This window comes from Protopterus annectens, chromosome 2.part2 (assembly GCF_019279795.1).
Source record: "Protopterus annectens isolate FY-2018-M chromosome 2.part2, PAN1.0, whole genome shotgun sequence".
NCBI lineage: Eukaryota > Metazoa > Chordata > Ceratodontiformes > Protopteridae > Protopterus > Protopterus annectens.
In genome coordinates, this window is record NC_056730.1 from 269,591,298 (window position 1) to 269,614,762 (window position 23,465).

Consider the following 23,465-nt stretch of genomic DNA (forward strand, 5'->3'; position numbering starts at 1 on the left):
GGAGTTTGGTGGGGAAGATTTAGTTATTTGTTAGTCTTGGGAGTAAGGTAAGGCAATTCAGGTGGTCAAGGAGGATTTAGCTGAGAGTAGTATAGTTTCACAGGTGACAAGGCTATGTGAACTTACTAAATCATGGTCGATAGTTCATTGGTTTGAAGGGCTGGGGTATGTTTGATAGTGTGAAGACTGAATGCCAGTGGTGCCACCAGTACTACTGTATAGTACAGAAACCTGAGCAGTAAAGGCAGAGCAGATGTTGAAGAAGCTAGAGGTGATGGAAAAAAGTGCCTGAGAAAGTGGTAGGATGCACACCGTGAGACAGATTAAGAAATGAGGACATAAGATCAGAAGTCAAAGTAGGCCCAACTGCAGAGAAGATCAAAGAGAACAGATTACAGTGATTCAGACACATGTGCAGTAAAGCATAAGACAATCTGGTGAAGAAGATTTGGAACAGACAGGAAAAAGGTAAGAGGAAATGAGAACATCCAGCAATGAGGTGAATGGATTGTGTGAAAGAAGATCTGAGACAGTCAGGCACGAGTGTTGAAGAAGGCAAGACTGTGACACTGAATCGAGAGAGATGGTGACAGTTAACACGATTCCCTAACCACATGTAGAAAATGGAAAAAGGGAGCTAATGATGATGATGATGATGATGATGATGGTGTTGACAGATATTGGCTATTGACAAGATAGGGTTTGTTGCGAAGGCTGATTTGATAAATGGAGGTCCATTGGGCTACAGTTCATGTGGATTTTATTTTATGGATGTAATGAAGTCATTCAGTGGGTGGTTTGTTGGTCATCAAATTATATGATGTTCATTAAATGTTTTCTTGCTTATAATGGATAGTTGATATGATGGCAAGATTGATATTAAATTGATTTTTGAAAGGAAATTTAATTTTGACCATTATTGTATACATGGGGTGGTAAAATACGCCTGCAGTTAGGCATGATGGTCTGCAATTGCCCTTGCATGGTTTCACATAGCATTGGGTTTAGCGTTTTGGTGGAACATTTGGCAAGTAATGACCTGGGAATCACTATGAAGCTACTATTGATAGTTAGGATAAGTGAGAATGTAGTTAATATACAGGGTCTATATTACATACTAGAACGATTAACTTGTCGAACGCCCAAACGTCAACAGCTAAACAGCAAAGGCTTAAAACCATGAACGGCCTCTTCCGTGAATTTGCTTGGCCATGAGACACTAAAACAAATTTTCAAACCCTAATTGAGTGGGGGGTTCACCCCCCACTCCCCCAAATGTGTGGGGCTGTGCCACCACACACACCCTAACTAAATATGCCAACTCCGAGATTGAGCTACATTGGGGAAAAGCACAAATTCCCGATAATGGCCAAGTGAATTTTTTTCCCTATGAAAAAATATGCGGAAGTGGCCATTCACGGTTTTAAGCTTTCGCTGTTTAGCTGTCGACATTTAGGTGTCCCACAAGCTAAGCCATCACTGTTCTAATATAAACCCAATATACAGAGGTTATATAAGGTTATGGTTATTACTTTAGCACTGGAGAGGGATTATTGATTCAATTTTAGCCATTTAGGCAATTGGCTGCTTTGCATATTTATATGATAGGGCTTTGGGAGGCTGCTGAAAGGGATCCTGTTTGGTTTAGAGACAATGGAGTACACTGAATGATGCTGACTTAACTCTTTCAATGTGCAGTTAGGTTGTTGGAAGTTTTGGTAGGAAGGAGGGGGAACAGCCTGGTTAGTCTGGTGGATGGAGAAGAGAGGCAGGCTTACCCTCTTGTGTTCCCCCTCAGGTGTTTGATGTTCATTTCAATGAGTTGGGAAAGGAAAGCAAGCAGTCGGACACTGCTAGAAAAGTAAAATAAGTGAGCGGAGGTAAGGATGCTGCTTATTCAGTTGGATGTTGAATTCAATAAGTGATAAAGGATGTGAGCAATGGGAAGCCACTTCATAAGTAAAATAAGTGAGCAGATGAGGATTCTGCTTATTTGGTTGGATGTTTATGTCAATAGGTGGTACATGAAGTGAGTGATGGGACACTGCTTCATATGGAAAATAAGCGGGTGGAGGTAAGGATGCTGCTTATTGGGTCAGGTGATCAAGGTCACGATGCTACTTAACAGTAAGTATAAGGATGTTTATGCTGTGATTAATATCAGTAACATGGATGTTTATGTGGCGGTTAATAAATAATCTTGGTCAATAAAGCTATGTTTATGGAAATTTAATAAAGGTTGCCAAATGTCACTAGGTGCAATGTGTTTATTGAAGGAGACTGGGACAATTACAGATTGCAAGTATGCAGATATGGGTTCAGTGTCCCATCCAACTTCAGATACTATAGGTCTCATAAGTTGTTTGCGCCTATTTTTGTGTAGTTTAGCTAGACCATATAGCACTGGTATAACTGGAGATGGAGTATTAAAAAAGTTAAACAACTTAATGCTTATATCATTTTTAAGCTGTAATTCATAAATAAGCATATTAACTTTACTAATATACTTAGCAGTCTCAGTACTGGTAATTTTGGTAAAAACAGATTCACCATTTAGAAATCCAGCCATCAGTGCATCATATCCTACCAAATATTACTATCACTCCTCCTCTGCTTCCTTTATAACAATACTGTTATCATGCTGCAGTTTCAGGAGAGCTTCATACCCAGCACATGTTAAATTATACCACTTTTTAGCTTCTTTCTTAGTGTAATGTTCAGAAATTTCTTGTTCACACACATTGTTAAATGCAGTAACTATTGGACAGTTTACAGATATAAAAGTGCTTAGTTTTCTACATACTCGAGCAGAATGATGAACACTATCCTTGAACATAAACTTCAGGCTTAAATTTCTTATAAGTAACTTTGTCTGTTAATGCTTCAACTACTGCATCACTCAATCTTCAGCAGTATGACTCCCTTTGTAGCTATCTCATTGACAGTGCACCGCTGAAAATTGATCTTGTAGTTAGAGATCCAGGGACCTATATCGAAAATGAACTGTCCATTGATCATCTTGTATCCACTTTTGTAAGGAAGTCCTTTTCATTGTACAGATTATATTCAATGGTATTGCATCCAGGTCCAGGAATGTGATCATTTAACTGTACTCCACACTCATTAGGACATTTATTGAATACAGTGTCCCTTTCAGTATGCACCTGTTCATACATATTTCAAAAATGAGTGACCACGATGTTTTCTCACTAATAAAATAAAGGGCCTAAGTCATAAGGACTCTGCAGATCACCTCAAACCCTTGTCCCTATTATTATATCATTATCATACAGGCTACTGAAAGGTGACCTCTGCCTCAAGAATATAGCTTAAGCAGACCTTATTATGTCTGAACTATTCACAAGTCCAATGGTATCATAAGTACCCACACAAGGGATCTCAACATCTTTTGTAAAAAAATACCACATGTTAGTGGAACAGGTTTGCATCACATAGAATACATTTCTTAATAACTAACTTCCATTTCAGTATAAAGTTCTTCCCTTACTGTAGTGTAATGTTATTTTGATGAATGGATGGTTAACCGCAAATTCATCCTCAGTTTTGTACTCCCTTTCCTCATGGTGAGAGGAAACGTGTATATGTCAGACCATATCCTTGTCTTTCTTATCTCTGATTTATTTGTACACAAAATATAAGGCCTAAATCTGCCATGGGAATGTAAGGCTAGACTTCTTAAGATCCTCACAAGCCAATAGCCTACTAAATACCTATGAGCCTGTACTTGAATGAGGCTTTATAGTTCTTCTGCTTACTGCATTGAAATTCTGCTCGCTGTAACCCTCTTATTACTTTCCCTGTCAATTCTTTGGCCTGCCCTGTGGAAATGTCCTATTCTGTGATCATTACTAACCCCACTTTTTCATTTGGGTGCACTGATTATCTTGCTTTTCCATTAAAAGGTGTCTGTGTTTGTTTATCATTCTACTGGACTGCAATTGGCTCATGAGATGGGTTTTGTGAGGTGCTTATTTTGCTTTCCAGTGACTGTGTACTTCCTCCTCCTCCACATATTTACAATTATTAGCAGTGAGTGTTTAGCCTAAATGGTGTTGCCTAAATGTATAGCACTATGAATGCATTGTCATACCTTTGGTTATTTCATTTCCTCCAAACATCTTTATTAAAATTTCACATATGACAAAGGCAATCTTACATTTATATAAATGAAAAACATGCAAAATGATACCACTTTAGTTGCAAACAGTTTACATCACAGACACCATTGAAACAACTGTAGTTGCAAATATTATACATCACATATAAACCATCCAGTCCTTGTCAGTTAAGCATTACATGGCTCATTCAAATCCTGCCTCTTAAACTTCATTCCTGCTCTGCATATATTGTTACCACAGTTCCCATTTTTCCCATGTAGTTTGCTCCTTCTCTTTTCTAAAGATCCCGATTCCATTTGTTTTATCTTATTACTATATTCACAACTTCTAGTAACGTTGGTCTAAACTTTGATTTCCATTTTCTAGCAATTGCTTTTTTGACAGCTAACATAATTAGAATCAGCAAGGCTTTACTATGTCTAGGCAATACTGATTCTGTAGCATAACTCAAAAAAATCATCTCCCCAGTAAGTCCAATCTGCTCATTGAGCATCTATGACAGAGCAGTCTGCCAGCTCATTCCACTCCCAAAAAATATGTTCCCAGCTACATCTTTCTTTCCCATTACACCTCCAGCATTTGCTATCCACCTGAGGAAAAATTATTTGGAGTTTACTTGGGGTATAAAATATCTATGTAAACAATTCTAGACAAAGATCCTAAATCTTCTAGACTTTGTTGCATATTTGGGATATATACATATATCCCCCCGTTGTCTCTTTGTGAATTGCTTATCCAATCTCTCTTCCCAATCCACCTGTTTCCCACATCAGAAGTTCTATTCCTCCACCATGTACATCAGTATTTTGGCCAATTAATTGCATTTCGGATTCACTAACTGCTATTGTTGATTTCTATGCCTGGATATTAGTTTCTAGTGTATCTTGTCTCATGGATATAAATATGACACTCCAGTAGGATGTTTGCTTACATATACTGCATTTTAAGCCTGGTCTTATCATATTGCCTGGTGTTACATGCATGCTCTTCTTTCATGCTTTATGCATTCTCCTTTGTGAAGATATGCATATTCATAAGTGCAGTACTGACATCCATATCATAGTACAGCTAAGGTCATGTTATGTCTTCCTTAACAATCTATGACTGAGACTCACCTTTACTGTTAGATGTGGTGAGCATTTACTGACATTATTAGCTTGTTTTGCTTACTGCTAAGTACAATACTTTTTAAACTTTTTGGTCTGCTTATTAGCTATATTAACTCTCTTGCAATGCATTCTTCTTCCATTATTTATGCTGCTGTGCATATCCTACAATACAGCTGCATGAGTTAAACCGACATGTGACAATAGATGTGCATATACATTGCCACAGGCATATTTATTAAACCTGAGCATCATATGTGCCATTGTTTTTATATGTAGTATGGACTACTGAGTGTTATTCATCAATGTTAGATTTCTGGATATACTTCCCTTCTAGAAGGATCAGAAGGTTCTAGTTTGTAACCCATCCCCACACACAACATATGCCTGTGCTCATGCTATAGGACTGATACTGCAAAGCTGTATTACAGAGGTACATCACACCTGTAGAACAGCATTCTGAAAGAGATGTTAATCTGATGTCCATCTGCCTTTACAAACTTGGTAAATGAGCTATTTAAAATTTCATGGCTCTTATGAATGAGTAGAGGAATGTCTTTCTGTCCTTATACCTCAGGTCTCTCTTAAAACTAGGCAATAGGCCAAGTGCAACTAGCTATGCCAAAGAAGTATTACGTTAATGATGATGTCAGTTAGCAAGAGGCAAGGACATAGCTTCCACTATGGTTAGTATGGAAACAGAATTTGAGCTGTTACACTATTATTGTTGTGAGCTTGACAGAGTCTATTTTCAAAGAAATGTGGAGAATCATATCTAAAACTTCACCCAGATCTGTGAACATCCAGTGATCTGTACCTCTTAAATAGATCTGTGTTTTAGTACAGTAGGTTACTTCTCAGCTTACTATATGTACTGCAAATATTTCCTGTTGACTAAAATTATCTTCCAGTGCACCTGACATGATGTCCTCATCAGCCCGCTGTGGATGGGCTACATAAAATTTTCATTCTGTTAATGTGTTTTATGGCCTGCCATTATGTTATATTGCCTGTTATCTTCTTACTTTGCTGCCATGTCCGAAATACCTGCAGCTGCCCATGAATTACCCTTCACATTCAACCCATGGCCACTGCCTGCACTAACTCCTGAGTTGATATTTTTTTTTGCTTCTCCATTCATTTTAACTGAATGCCATACACTATGTGTCTGGTTGATCTCAATGCAACTAGTGTGTGTGTGTTTGCCTGCTTCTTGAAAAATCAGGTTACATTGCACCTGTTTAGCTTGTTTTGGTTAATATCATGTCCTTCACAATGTTTTGTTCTACTGTTCACTGCCATAGTCATTAATCATCCAGAGATGTCAAAGAGACCACTTTGCATTGTTGATATTACACATTGCTCACAACAATGCATGCACTGATGGATGTTAAAGTATCAGATTTGCTCACTTGTAAGAAACCTGCCTCATTACTCTGTATTATGGGATTCAGTCATCATCACAGTTCACTATTGCTTGTTTAGATGCTTACATGTCACATGTTCATAGATTCATAACTACCAGACAATCCGTCTACACACTATTAAAAGCCTACCCAATAAATCATATTCAAAGGTTTACTGCACCCTCAAGGAGATCAAAAGAAGGCAGACCAAGGGAGGATTTGAGGCTGCTTCTTCCATTATTTATGTTTCCCTTGAACTTAGCTAAGGTAACTCTCTGCTAGACATGCAGTTGAATCTTGTTCAGGAGACTGAAGTCAACATGCCAACATGACATATTTATCTGCTGATGAATGTTTACTCTGTTTATCCAGGTATTTTGGGAGCCATTGTCTCTGCAAAAGGAAAAGAAGATCAAGGAGCATCAGATCACCACAGAGGAGTCTAGAAGAGACCAAGTACATTTAGTGGGCTGGAAATCTGTTCAGATTAAGGAGGGTCTTGAGACCATTGTTTTTTTTTTTTTAATGTAGGCATCTCTGTGGTCTCTTAAGCTGAGACAAATACATGTCAAAACAGGCTTTATTTTCTACAATGAGTCTCATAAGAAATTAATAAAAGGGAATTAGGACTTCTTTGGATCTAAATGAAATTCCTTTGGAAATTAGATGAGCCACTTAGAAGCCTTTCTGAACTACCACTGAGACATTATTTTCAAAAGATAAGGAGTTATTAACAAAATTGCCTTGATCCCTTACAGCAGTGTCTGACTGGAGAGAGATTTTGCATATACAATGTGGAAGTGTTTTGTTTACCAAAATGAACATTAAAACACATTTTTCATATTAATTTCCAAAACTATTGTCCTTAAATATACAGCTAATATAGTCAACCCCATGTTGGAACAATAGTGAGTTCAGTGGAAGCTTGAATAACAGCACCCAATTTAATTGACATCATATGCAAAATTAGATAACCATATCTGAATATAAATCAAATAGGCAATAGCATAAGACAGAGCCCAGTGGAACACCAATAGTAACTTTGTTTTACTTTTAAAAGTGGCACGTGTGACGTTTATCACATGGGTTGTATCAGAAATTCATTTAGCTATCCACTGCACTGCATATGGATGTATACTCAGTTTTACATGGGTGTCACTAATGCATGCATGTAAATAGCATCAAAGGCCTCAGTCTTGTCTGGATATTCTGTACGTGCTGCATAACCACTATCCATTGCTTTGGTGGGATTGTCAAAGATGGTAATGAGAATAAAGGGTCAGGACCTGCCTTTTACAAAAATGACTTTCTGAGGATCCAGGATTAACTTAGCTTCAATGTCCAGATTATTGAGGACGAGATAATAAATTCTATACAGATACGTATGACTAGCAAGAGTGATGGCTCTATAGCTACTGGGCTCAGTGATTAGGGTACCTTTGTGTAACATCATTAAAATGACTGTTTTCCAGACTTTGGGAATATAATCAATAGAGAAGCTTGGATTAAATAGGTTATGCAGGGGTTCAAATAGGCCATATTTGGTGCAAATAATCAAGCAACTTGGAAGGTTAAGAGTGACGATGCATCTTTCTGCCTTTGTATTCTGTTTTTTTTTTTTTTTTCTCAAAAGATTACTTAATGAAACCCTGAAACATGGAAAAAGCAAACCTTGCTGGGGTAATCTTAACAGAATTAGTAAAAGCATTTGGCCTAATTGACCACTCACTGCCATTAGACAAATCAATAGAAATCAGCAATAATGAAGACTTCTTATCCTGGTTTAAAGATTTCCTTTCCAACACAGCCTGTAAAGTGAAATTAGGAAAGCCATTCTTTAATGCAGCAAAACTCCTTAAAGAAGCTCTAAGGGATCCATCTTTGCACCTCTTCTTTTTTTTTCCATATTCAGTAACAAACTTTCTTACAATGTACCACACATTCTAATCATGTCATATGCTAATTACATTATCTTCAGAGCCAAATAGCTGCACCCTGTATTATAAACTGAACTCTGAAATAATCTTCATTGACTCAATCAATGGTTTCTGCAACACATGTTCTATTAAACTCCATTAAAAAATGTAATTTTTTTTTTTTTTTGCAATATATCACTGGCTCACCAAAATTCCCAATATTCTTAGGATCATAGATATAAACAATTTCTCCATAAAACAATACCCTCATTAAAATATTTGGGACGTTAGCTTGACTCAACTCTTAATTTCCAGAATCACAAAAAAAAAAAAAAACATGCAAGAAAATTAACTTGCTACTTTTATGGGCCAGAAGATTCTCCACAGTTGTGACAGTCCAAAGTCAAGTCAAGTCAAGTCAAAGAAAACTTTATTGTCATGCAGAACTACACAACAGCATAGATGAACGAAATTATAATACTTCGTTCTTATTACAGGAAACAGTTGCACATATAGACAGAGAAAAATTAATAAAATATCACAGTGGAAATTTAATAATTAGCAATTAGTAAGTAAAGTAGGACAGCAGTGACTCACACCCATCCCAGAACAGAAGTCAAGAAAGACAAGGAACACTATGAAGGTAATATTGTCAAAGTAATATTTGGTATAAACCAAAAAAAAAAAAAAAAATAGGTCAAAAAATGTCAGTTCTGAAACAAGTATAAAAAGCAGCAAATACAAAAACAAATGTATTCAATAAAAAAAAAACACATTTTTAAGCTTTCATACATGTTATGCTTTCTCAAATATGTAAAACCAGCAAAGGAACAGACGAGATTTCAAACAGTCTTAAAGGTCTTATGTCTCACAATGACCAAACATAAGCACATTTAAATCAAAGTCAAATTTAAATGAACACCATATTTAAAAATGTATCAAACTATATATATATATATATATATATATATATATATATATATATATATATATATATATATATATATATATATATATATATATATATATATATATATATATATATATATATATCGGTCTCTGACGTTTGCTTGAATGAGCAAATGTCCGAAACTCAAATTGCTGGGCATACTTACGCAAAAGTGCTTTTCACTGAAGAAGCACTTTTGCGTTAGTATGCCTGTTGCCGAGGCTTTACTACGGTGCGGATAAGGGAAAATTCCCTTTTCCCCACTGTAGTGCAGTCTCAGAGGTAGAATATTAAAATAGGGGGGTGTGGGGAGTGCAGAGGGGTGAGGCTCCCCTGATAAAACATTAATGAAGTTTTATTTTTTTGTTACGCTTTAACGAAAAGTGTGTTCGGTTGTTATGGATTCAGACATTTGCTCATTCGAGCAAATGTCCTAGATCCATATATATATATATATATATATATATATATATATATATATATATATATATGTTTATATATATATATATGTGTGTGTGTGTGTGTGTTTTTGATATATGTGTAGTGTAGGTATGTGGATGTGTGGTGTTTTGTTTTTGGGTGTTTATTTGTTTTTTAATGTGAGTGTTGTGGTTTATGTTTTGGTGTGGTGTATGCTGTGCATTCGGGATTTGTAGTTTCGGGATTGTGAAGGTTCAGTGTTTAAAGGTTTCACCTTTGTGGTCACAAAATACTGAAATTCGAGATTTCAGTATTTCGTGATTATAAAGGGAAACCATATATATATATATATATATATATATATATATATATATATATATGGGTCTACTTCTAAAGCTCATATTACCAGAAGAGCAAATGACACATGACCGAGACCATGATGTCAAAAATTCAAATTCCTGAAATTTTAGAAGATCGTGTTCTAGAATATCAAAATGTAATTAAAAAGTTTAACAAGTGGTTCAATGGTGCATTTTTCCTTTAAAGTTTGCTACTAAGCATGTAAAAAAATCTGGCGGAGTTGACGTTCCATGATTTTGTAGTCTTTGAAGAAGGTTATGGAAGTTTAAACTGTAAAAAAGAAAAAGAAGTTGTAATAATTGAACAGTATGTGTTGATTTAGAATGGAGCTTTAAAGTTAAAGAATGCTGGTTTTGTAAGTAGAAACATACTGGTAAATGTAGAGGTATAGGTGTTATTGTTTGTTTAGATACTGGTTACTATTTAAAAAAAATCTTGTTGAAGTGGAAAGATATACTCTGTTCTGTGTAACATAGTGCTGAAATGTTGAGACATTTCTTCTTTAGTGATCGCTATACTGTTCTCTTTTCTTCAATGTAGTGCGATCTCAGAGTTGGTATATTTAATTTGCAGGGGGGAGTGAGAGGTGCTGCAAAAGTCAAGGAATAAAAAATACTACTTTACAGTTGCTTTCCACTTTTCAGTATTTTGGGACTCAGTGTTTTAAACTTTCAGGAACTTCACTTTTCAGTTTTATGGTCTCGTTCATGTGTTGTCCGGTCTTCCGGCAATCTAGGATTTAGAAGTAGACCCACATATATATACACACACACACACACACACACACACACACACACACACACACACACATATATATATATATATATATATATATACATATATGTATTTATATCAATATTTATATTATGTGTGTGTGTGTGTGTGTGTGTGTGTGTGTGTGTGTGTGTGTGTGTGTGTGTGTATGTGTGTATGTGTATATATATATATATATATATATATATATATATATATCTACACACACACACACACACACACACACACACACACACACACACACACACACACATACAAACTGGATATTGTATGATGGATATTTTATACCTTTAAATTTAATGTTGAATTAAACATGCTTATTTTGGTTGGTCAGTTTGAGATGTGACCTTTTAAATTGGGGTTCCTATTATTTCATGAAAACTTCACATCATCGAACAGCATTTCGGACGACATTTTGTTGAACATGCCATTCATTTAACCATTCTGACTTGAGATCGTATTATGGCGGAGATCAGAAAATTTGCCCTTTTTTCACTGTAGTGCGATCTCGGAGTTTGTGTATATAATTAGTGTGAGGTGTAGGAGAATCAGTGAATGGCATTTCCAATGAAATGCCATTCAATGATGTGCATGTTTGTTGAAATAATATAGACCCTTTAAATTGTAAACTTGTGAAAGCACAATGAGCGTGAATACTTCTAAAGTGTGTCCCCCGGATTCACGAATCCTCCGTGTAAGACTTAATAAGTCTTACTCGGAGGCTGCAGTTGAACGGTATGACGTCAGCATGCCATGAATATGCATGAGGGCATGTTGACCCAACCGTAAGTCCTACACGGACCGTGTAAGAAAGCAAGGGGCGTGTCCGACTGCCAAGCAGTCCAAATGTCCACTCCCCTGCAAGTGTTTAAAAAAAAAGGAAATAAACAAGAGCAGGTCCGCTCAAATGTCCCTGCACCCAACACCTCACTGCCTGATAATGTAAACCCCCATCACACATCTAAAACGCATAACCATAAAATTTTTTTAAATACCCAAAATAGCTGCCCGTATTTGCGCGTGTGTGCGCGGGTGTGCCCATTGCTTAGCTGCAGTTAGCAATTCTCACATGGAAGAGCATAAGAAAGAATGTTTACGCAAATCACACCAAATAGCAATGGCGTAATGGTAGAGCGTTCGCACAAAGAAGAGGCATTCACCGTTCGAGTCGCACCACTCCCTTTCGTATTTATTTTTTAAATCAGTATATGGAATAATACCCAACATATATGTTTAAACACAACTAAAAAGCAGTGAAATGGCCAATGTATCAGTGAATAAAATAAATATTTTAAAGGATCCCAATATAAAATTACCCGCAGTTAAGCAGCGCTTCACCCAGCGGAATGGTGTTGCCCCTAGCTAACTCGCACTTTACCCAGCGCAATGTAGTTGCCCATAGTTAAATCACACTTTACCCAGTGCAAAATAGTTGCCCAAAGCTAAATAGCGCTTTACCCAGCGCAATCAGTTTGCGCAGAGGTGCTGCCAACCAGTCGTAACCCATGAATAAAGCGCAAAAACATGTCTGGAATACTATCTGTGCATGCACTGTGACACACAAAACATGAGTGAGCCTGTAAAATAGCCATGTAACCTATCAATAAAGGTATAACATTTCCTGAATAGGTCTACTGTATGCAGTGTAATGTCAAATACAGGAGAGAGTCTTAATGTAAATAAGAAAGGTATAATACTTGCAGTGTGTATGTGCCAGTTACTCAGAAATGTTGTTGAACCCTTGCAGTGAAGAAATGTTACTGTAGTAAGTGCTGACAACCCCCAGTAGTACAGTCCCATATAAAGTGGATGAAGGAAGTGCCAGTAGCTGTAAAGTATGCAACAGTCCTAAACAGTTGTGAAATGGCTGACATGCATAGTAAATCTGGCACACGAGTAGCCTGTCAAGGTTTTCCCCAGAAACTTAAGTGTGTTACCTGAAAAGTAGGGTTGTGTAGAAAACAAGTGAAAAAGCCATGTGAACACATCCAGATGTGCACATACATAAACAAGCCAATTTAATACAAGTATGTAGCAGTAACATCTGCATCCTGGACAGTTACCATGTCAGATATAGGCCAGGTATATCATGAAGTAACAAACCCATAACAATCAAATGCATGTTGCTTAGTGTAAGAATACATGTAGGGGATATACACCTGCAGTAAATAAGAATGTTGTGTACAGTTAAAGTACTAATAAGATGTTAAAGGAGGTTTCTTTTTACACCCTACTCCATGTGCATAAACAATGCAATTCCACACCTCAATGGGTATGTGTAATCTCATAACATTTGCTGGGACATATGCCCTATTGTTATAAAAAATCTGCACCTACTTTGATGCATGTCCCCTGTTAAAGCACCACAATATTGGTGGCCTGTTGCCACCAATCATCCCTGCATGCTGTTGGAATGTCCACTGTCATTCAATACATGCATGTGTTATGCTTGCTGTTCAACTGTTGTAACCCTGGTGTGTTGGGTTAATGGAATATTACTGCACGCTGTTACAACTAACTTGGAATGCTGTTGTCTATGTTGTAATTAAAAACGCCTAATCACAGAACGTATGTGAAGGCCTGTCCCAGCGGACCCACCTGTCCCACCTCAGCTGGCAGTTGCACCTGGCACCAGCAGGTCTGGTCTGGGCCACCTCCTCCATTGGTCCTGTGCCACCTTCAGGTGGAAGCACTGCAGGGATGGAGCTCATCCCCTGCAAGTGGCGGAGAAGGGCCTCCTGTCACCCTCCAAAGGTCTTGTGGTGCGGAGGGAGATGCAGTGTTTAGTCACTGATCCCCTACGCGAGCCTGGGGTGAGAGTGGTACGATTCACGGGTGAGCCTGCCTCCTCACGCAGCCCCCAGCAGCAACCCTCGGTCTGTGAAGGTCCAGTGGTGACTGCCCATTGGTGGGGATATCAGTCCCGCTGTTACCATCTGTGGGCTCATGGGCTTGCGATTTCCAAACATCCGTCCCTGTCAATTGTGTTTACCCACCCCATGTGTCATACTCCGGCCCTGTATGAGTCTTGTTTGTCTTGTCTCTTTACCTACCCAACCTACCTCCTCAAATATACCTAGATCCTCTACCTCACTTACCACTCTCCCCTGAAAAAAAAAAAGGGCAATCTGTACCCGAAAAAAAAATTACGCCCATACATAAGGCTTCCTATTTTCAACACATGTCCATTGACATACACTGATAATTTTAATTGGCAGCACAACAAACTGTTGTCCTTAACAATTCTCTCTCATAGGGGTGAAGGTTTCAACTTCACTCCAAATTTTCAATATATGCATGAAGCTGCTGCTGGCAAAGAAATGGGTGAAGCAGTGGACCTTCTCTACAGTCAGTCTCCTGGGTACATCCCAGCTTGTTTTCCTACTGTCTTTCCCTCTCTGCGCCTCTTTGCACCACTTTCCTATTGCTGGCGCAAGTCTTTCTTTCAAAGAAATTATGTGTTGCAAGGGAGGCACTTTAAGTAGTGTTGGATTAAGGAGTGTGCGATGTGTGTAAAGTTTAGTTAAGCATAGCTAAGTGTCACAAACCCATGGAAAACCTACTCCTTACTACTGCCAAAGTGCCTTTTAGTCACTCTATAGCAGGGCCCTGTTCCGCTGGAGAAGCAAATAAAAAACCTCTGCCAGTCCTCGAACCCCAGACCACGACAAAATAGGACCGTACGTGATTACCACTAAGCCACAGCAGATATACAAATAACTGAAGTTCTGAAATAAGCATATCATGCATTACAACGACTTGAACAGAAATGGAAATTAGGAATGGTATAACACAAACCCTTTTTTGTGGGTCTTTACCAGCAGTGGTTGTGGAATTGCATGACATGACTGTGAAAGGAGAACCAGCCATCCTAGCAGGGAATAATGTGACAGTAGCACCTTACAAACACCACACAGTATCAGACCAGGATAAACACTGGCCACAGGAATACAGTGCAATAACCACATTTGTATGGCAGTTAATTGTGTAAGTGAGAAAAAGTACATACTCCCATGTATCCTGTGTTAGCATTTGGAGGTGCGATGTCTACACTGAGATGTGTGTACTGGAAGCAGCAACATGCAGGTATGAGTACAACATGCACATAACTGGCTGCAACCCTAGCATCAGATACGAGACATATACCAACCTTCAGATTGACACAACGGTGTCCAGAGCAAGCAAGAATGGGCCCCACCTTTGAAATCTGAAAGGGCTACGCCTACCTAACCTAGCATTTTATATCAGTGGGCTGCAATCACAGTGAGTAATGCAATCACCAAACAGCAGGCTGCATGCAATTACTGAATGGTGGGCAGCAATTGGTGCAGAAGCTGTCACATGCACAAGTGCAGATACCTAGAAAAGCAGGATGTACCTGCAGTCCACACATACAATTATATCATTGCAGGTGTTGTGAGACAGAGAGAGTGAGAGAGAGAGAGACATGCACACAGAGTGAGACAGAGACAGAAGAGAGGCAGCAACAGAGAACGAAGGTGAAATAGAGGGCAAAAACCCAAATCAAACCAGCAAGATACAAAACCGTAACACGGAGCAGATAAATACAAAGGTAAGGTATGTAGCTCAATGTAGTGTTGGCATGTTGTAGATGTTCGAAGAGTACTCTACACACTGCAAATCATCCATGTGTGGCAGCAGTATGTATCTATCTGTATCTGCACATGTGCATAGGGCAAGGGACATACTGCAACTGTTAGTGAAGGGTGGACAGCTATCTGTCAGTGAATGTTGATATGTCATATATCCATGTAGGTTGTGTGTGGCCTAGAAGACAGCATGCAGTGCACTGAGTGCCTTAGGTCAACGGCCCAAAAGGACAGTGCCCCTACCACACTTCCGTGCCCCATCCTTGTGTCCACATAATAGTGGAAACACCCTTAGACGTGCAGGTGGCCGCCTAGGCCGAATTAACAAGTGAATGTTCATGTAATGAAATTAATTTTCTTGATGTCCATATAAGTAAGAACACTGAGGGGGATTATGAAACATCTTTATATCGAAAACCGACATGGAAGAACCATTATCTCCATAGGAATAGTATGCACCCTAGGCATGTAACTAGGAATATCATGAAAAATGAGATAACTAGAATTGAAAAAAGGTGTACAAGAAAGGAAACAATTGAAGAGGAAACCAAGAACCTTAAGGAATGTCTATTGAAACGTGGTTATTCAATAAAAGAGATTAGTTCTGGAATGAGATTTCCAGATGACCACCTTGATGGGATTTTTAACAGAGGAGATTCACCATTGACAAGAGTCTCCAACCAAGGTAGTGATCAAGTGACATCAACAGAAGTGGCCAATGACTACCGACGACCACTGAGATTGATGCTCACATATAGTACTGACAATCAACAGATTAAGGAAGTAGTTTCAAAGTTTTGGCCTATAATCTCTCATGATCCTAAACTTTGTGACATCGTAGGAAATAAACCTAGTTTTGGATATAAGAACAAAAAGAATATTAAGAGGTTGTTGTGTGATAAGGATGGCTTTGGAAGAAAGATGCCGTTGGGTAAAAAAGGTACCTATCCATGTGGTAATTGTATGGCTTGCCGCTTTGTAGACAAAAGGAATTTCTTCATCCATCCCATTACATCCAAGGAATATCGCTTTAATTGAAAAGTGACTTGCAATACCAAGGATATAGTGTACTTAGCTACTTGTAATGATTGTACCAGCTTCTATGTGGGTAAAACAAACCAATAATTTAAAAGAAGGATTCTACGGCACATGAATGATATTCGTAAATTAGATATTCACAATGCTTTAGCAGTACACATCAAGGACTTCTCCAAGCATAGCTTCAGTTTTAAAGCCATTGAACATATACCATCTAACATCAAAAGAGGCAATATTACTAATAGAACAGAGCTCAGTGAAGCCAAATGGATTGTCAATCTGCGAGCAGATTGCCACCCTGGTCTAAATGCCTTTGTTCCCTTAAGACCTATATTAAAAACAAGGAGACCTAAAATTACCTTATGATACAAGGAAAGTTGAATACCTTTACATCCATTTAGTTTAGTATCTTTGTATCTTTCTTGTGACACTAAATTTAGTTATGTAGTTCTCAACAAATATTATATACAGCCACTGGTATTCCTTTACATTTCCATTAAGTTTGACTTTAATGAGCGATTACATTTTAATAAATGCGTATTAATGGAGATGGGACGTCGGCTGAAGTTTATAACCAACTAGATGGTAATTTAATGAATTGTTTTGATTTCTACTTACATTTACATTTGAATGTTATAAGTCAAATTCGTTGGTTAAAATCAAGTGAACATTAATGCCATTTAAGACGACATATAATTTCGAGCAAGGAAATATAAAAGTTATAATGCGATTGAAGAGTATAGGAGGTGTGTTAAGTTTCGGAAGTAAACATTTGTTATATCAAGTCTGATGTAACAAACTGTAACCTCCAGTTTCAGAAGGTATAAGATGATCAAAAGCAGCCCATTGGTTGAATAGTATGATGAATAATGTCTCATTTGAATAAAAGGTGTGTACCTTTCTTTAAAGTTAAGTTTCGGAAGTAAACATTTGTTAAATCAAGTCTAATGCAACAAATTGTAACCTCCAGTCTCAGAAGGTGTACGATGATCAAAAGCAGCCCATTAGTTGGAAAGTACGATGAATAATGTCTCATTTGAATAAAAGGCGTGCACCTTTCTTTAAAGGGATCATTTGCTCTCTTAAAAAAGGCGTCAAGTTTGGAGCGAAGTCATTGGATACAAGTTTGTTTAAAAGAGCATCATTTCTACTCACCCCATGCGATCTGAAGAAGGTGAAAACCGAAAGCGCTTATCGTGTATCTGGGGTTTACTACTTTGGAGTTATTCCTTTTGATATCATGTCCTTGTGAGATTCAGCAATGAGAAAAAACTGTTTGCTTTGCGTGTGCAACTTTACGAAGGTAAAGGTTTTGCCTTGTGCCCGATTTGTGACGAAATACCATTTGTGGGCATCTATCCATTGGACAATACGTTTTTTACCAGCTAAGGGACAGCATTTAGCCCCATTCATCGGGACTATCTATCTAAATGTATGGTGCATTTTGAGAATCATTATTCCAGGATCACTGCTTGCATTGTTACTAACAGGATCAAAAGGTTTCTCAATTTAACAAGTATTTTTATGCTTGTTTTTATTTAATAAATAGACTCGTAGGATTTTACTCGAACTTGTGTCTACAAACTTATTTTGGCTGTGGTGCAAAAGTTTGATTTTTCAGTGTCTGATTTTCTACTTTCTGTTGCTCTAGTAGTGAGTAATTAATTTTCTCTGCTGAAGATATATGGTTTGGCTCCTAGTCCATCGGCATGAGACTCGACTCCTGCAGGGCCAGTTCCAAGGAACAGAGTATTAGGCGGCGGCTTGGAACTGGTTGGGTCATGAACTCATCAGTGCCACAGGACTCCCTCGGACTGGTGAGCAGGTCCGTCACCACCATGCAGACCTGAAGAGGCGGAAGCAGGACTTTCTGAACCAGTGGATCCAGGAGGCCCATCAAATGCAGGATGCCCCACTACTAAGTAGGTAGCCATGGAATGCAGTATGTAAGATAAGCTAATATAGTCTAAATAATGGATAGGTATGTCTCAATATCCCTTTATTTACTCCACAGCTGCAGGTGCTCGTGCTATGAATCAGCAAGCCTATGCAGATAGGCTTCTAAGGCTGCGCCACCAGGCAGGTTAGTAAATATTCTGCATGTATTGTTACATGATATATGTGAGTGAGCATGAGAAAAGTGTTTAAGCCCATTAATACAGCAATAAAATGTCCTGATTAAATCCTCTGCATGTACTGTTATATAACAAACATCAGTGAGCCAGAAATTGAGTGTACTAACCTACCAATCAAGCTAAAATAATTCTGGAATACTATCCCTGCATGTATTGTCATAACATATAAGTGAGCAGGCCTGAAAAAGAGTGTTGTAACCTATCAAGAAAGGTATAATATGTCCTGAATATGTCTTCCGTATGCACTGTAATAACAAGTAAAGGAGAGAGCCTGTAGAAAAGAGTGTTCAATGTAATTAATAAAGGTATAAAATTTAGAGTGTGTCTGTGTCACTTACTTTGAAATGTTGTTGTACCCTTGCAATAATAAATAGTACTGTTGTATTAGGTGCTGTCAACCCACAGCTGTGCAGTCCCATAGGAAGTGGATGAAGGAATTGGCAGTAGCTGTGAAGTATAAAACATTAATTCCCTGAATAAATCATCTGCATGTACTGTTACATATCATAAGTCAAATAGGCAGGAAAAGAGTGTAGTAACCCATGAATAAAGCGCAAAAACATGTCTGGAATACTATCTTTGCATGCACTGTCATAGATAAAACATGAGTGAGCCTGTAAAACAGTCTTGTAACCTATCAATAAAGGTATAACATTTCCTGAATAGGTCTACTGTATGCAGTGTAATGTCAAATACAGGAGAGACCCTGTAGAAAAGAGTTTTAATGTAAATAAGAAAGGTATAATACTTGCAGTGTGTATGTGCCAGTTACTCAGAAATGTTGTTGAACCCTTGCAGTGAAGAAATGTTACTCTGTTGTAGTAAGTGCTGACAACCCCCAGTAGTGCAGTCCCATATAAAGTGGATGAAGGAAGTGCCAGTAGCTGTGAAGTATGCAACAGTCCTAAGCAGTTGTGAAATGGCTGACATGCATAGGTAAATCTGGCACACGAGTAGCCTGTCAAGGTGTTCCCCAGAAACTTAAGTGTGTTACCTGAAAAGTAGAGTTGTGTAGAAAACAAGTGAAAAAGCCATGTGAACACATCCAGATGTGCACATACATAAACAAGTCAATTTAATACAAGTATGTAGCAGTAACATCTGCATCCTGGACAGTTACCATGTCAGATGTAGGCCAGGTATATCATGAAGTAACAAAACCCATAACGCAGTCAAAGGCATGTTGCGTAGTGTAAGAATACATGTAGGGCATATACACCTGCAGTCAATAGGAATGTTGTGTACAGTTAAAGTACTAATAAGATGTTAATGGAGGTTTCTTTTTACACCCTACTCCATGTGCATAAACAATGCAATTCCACACCTCAATGGGTATGTGTAATCTCATAACATTTGTTGGGACATATGTCCTATTGTTATAAAAAATCTGCACCTACTTTGATGCATGTCCCCTGTTAAAACACCACAATCTTGGTGGCCTGTTGCCACCAATCATCCCTGCATGCTGTTGGAATGTCCACTGTCATTCAATACATGCATGTGTTATGCTTGCTGTTCAACTGTTGTAACCCTGGTGTGTTGGGTTAACGGGAATATTACTGCATGCTGTTACAACTAACTTGGAATGCTGTTGTCTATGTTGTAATTAAAAACACCTAATCACAGAACGTATGGGAAGGCCTGTCCCAGTGGACCCACCTCTCCCACCTCAGCTGGCAGTTGCACCTGGCACCAGCAGGTCTGGTGCCCGGCCTGGGCCACCCTCCTCCATTGGTCCTGTGCCACCTTTGGGTGAAAGCGCTGCAGGGGATGGGGCTCATCCCCCCTGCAAGCGTGGGCAGAGAAGGGCCTCCTGTCACCCTCCGAAGGGTCCGGGTTGTGGTGCGTAGGGAGATCCAGCGTTTAGTCACTGATCCCCTACGCCAGCTCGAGGCGAGAGTGGCGTGACTCATGGGTGAGCCTGCCCCTCCTATGCAGCCCCCAGCACAGCGACCCTCAGGTCTGTGAAGGTCCAGTGGTGACTGCCCATGGGTGGGGATATCAGTCCCACTGTTACCATCTGTGGGCTCATGGGCTTGCAATTTCCAAACATCCGTCCCCGTCAATTGTGTTTACCCACCCCATGTGTCATACTCCACCCCTGTATGCGTCTTGTTTGTCTTGTCTGTTTACCTACCCAACCTACCTCCCCAAATATACCTACATCCTCTACCTCACGTACCACTCTCCCCTGAAAAAAAAAAAAGGGCAATCTGTTCCCGAAAATAAAATTAGGCCCCATACATAGCTTCCCAATTCGTACACTGATAATTCTAATTGGCAGTACAACAAACTATGTTGTCCTCACCCCTCTCTCAGGGCTGGAAGGTTTCAAATTTCACTCCAAATTTTCAACATATGCACAGCTGTGGCTGGCAAAGAAATGGGCAGCTATGGACCTTCCCTACACTCATCCTGCACATCCCGAGCTTGTTTTCCTACTGTCTTTCACTCTCTGTGCCCTCTTTTTCACCACTTTCCTATCTCCCCATTTTCCTTTCTTTCAAAGAAATTAGTGCGGGGGTTAGCGGAAGTAAGCACTTTTAAGCAGTAGTAAGCGGGATTAAGTGAGTGTGCGCATGTGTGCGTTTAGCTAAGTGTAGCTATGTGTCGTGCAAACCCACACAAAACCACTTACTACTGCTTAAAAGTGCCTTAGTCACTCTATAGCAGGGCCCTTGTTCTGCTGAGCAGCAAAATAAAAAAACACTGCTAGTCTCGAACCCCAGACCATTGACACAATAGAGTGCATGCATTACCACTAAGCCACAGCAGATACACAAATAACTTGGTTCTGGAATAAGTATATCATGCATTACAATGACGGAATGTAAATGGAAATTAGGAATGGTATAACACAAACCCTTTTCTGTGGGTCTTTACCAGCAGTGGTTGTGGAATTGCATGACATGACTGTGAAAGGAGAACCAGCCATCCTAGCAGGGAATAATGTTACAGTAGCACCTTACAAACACCACACAGTATCAGACCAGGATAAACACTGGCCACAGGAATACAGTGCAATAACCACATTTGTATGGCAGTTAATTGTGTAAGTGAGAAAAAAGTACATACTCCCATGTATCCTGTGTTAGCATTTGGAGGGGTGCGTACATGACTACACTGAGATGTGTGTACTGGAAGCAGCAACATGCAGGTATGAGTACAACATGCACATAACTGGCTACAAACCTAGCATCAGATAAGAGACATATACCAACCTTCAGACTGACACAACGGTGTCCAGAGCAAACAAGAATGGGCCCCACCTTTGAAATCTGAAATGGCTATGCCTACCTAACCTAGCATTTTATAGCAGTGGGCTGCAATCACAGTGAGTAATGCAATCACCAAACAGCAGGCTGCATGCAATTACTGAATGGTGGGCAGCAATTGGTGCAGAGGCTGTCACATGCACAAGTGCAGATATCTAGAAAAGCAGGCTGTACCTGCAGTCCACACATGCAATTATATCATTGCAGGTGTCATGAGACAGAGAGTGAGAGAGAGATAGACACGCACACTAAGTAAGACAGAGACAGAAGAGAGGCAGAAACAGAGACCAAAGGTGAAATAGAGGGCAAAAACCCAAATCAAACCAGCAAAAACAAAAAAAGATACAAAACCGTAACACATGGAGCAGATAAATACAAAGGTAAGGTATGTAACTCAAATGTATGTGTTGGCATGTTGTAGATGTTCCCGAAGAGTACTCTACACACTGCAAATCATCCATGTGTGGCAGCAGTATGTATCTATCTGTATCTGCACATGTGCATAGGGCGAGGGACATACTGCAACTGTTAGTGAAGGGTGGACAGCTATCTGTCAGTGAATGTTGATATGTGCATATATCCATGTAGGTTGTAGTGTGTGGCCTAGAAGACAGCATGCAATGCGCTGGAGTGGCCTTAGGTCAACTGGTACCCTAGGCAAAAGGGCCCCACAGTGCCCCCTAGCACACTTCCTGGTGCCCCCATCCTTGTGTCCACCATAAATAGTGGAAAAGTACCCCTGCTAGAGTGGCGCCCTAGGTGGCCGCCCAGTAGGCCTATGCCTAAGGCCAGCTATGGTAGTGTTGATATATGTCATGTGGTGGTTAAATGCTGTGGGACAGATTTGTTAGATCTGATGTGTTACAGACAGTGAGGCCTGCTAATGCTACAAGGGCTGAGGACACCCACATGCATTCTGCACAACACTGTGCAATGTAATCACATACCTGTACATCCCACAACTGTCGCATAAGTGAGATCCCCACCATGAAAGGTGGACTGTACATGTGCCTATATGTACATCCATGTGTACAGCAATGGATGTGTACATGTATGTGTATAGATATGCATCTATATAATATATATATAAATATATATATATTATAAAGATATATATATATATATATATATATATATATATATATATATATATATATATATTTATATATATATATATATATACATATAGAGTGAGAGAGAGACACACACAGAGACACGGGGTCATATGTACCGCAACAGGTGTGTGGTGAACATCGACTGTAGACAAGTGTTGATACTGCAGTGCCATTCCATCTTCCCAAAACAGTGTACCCATTAACTAACACATAGGCAGAGAT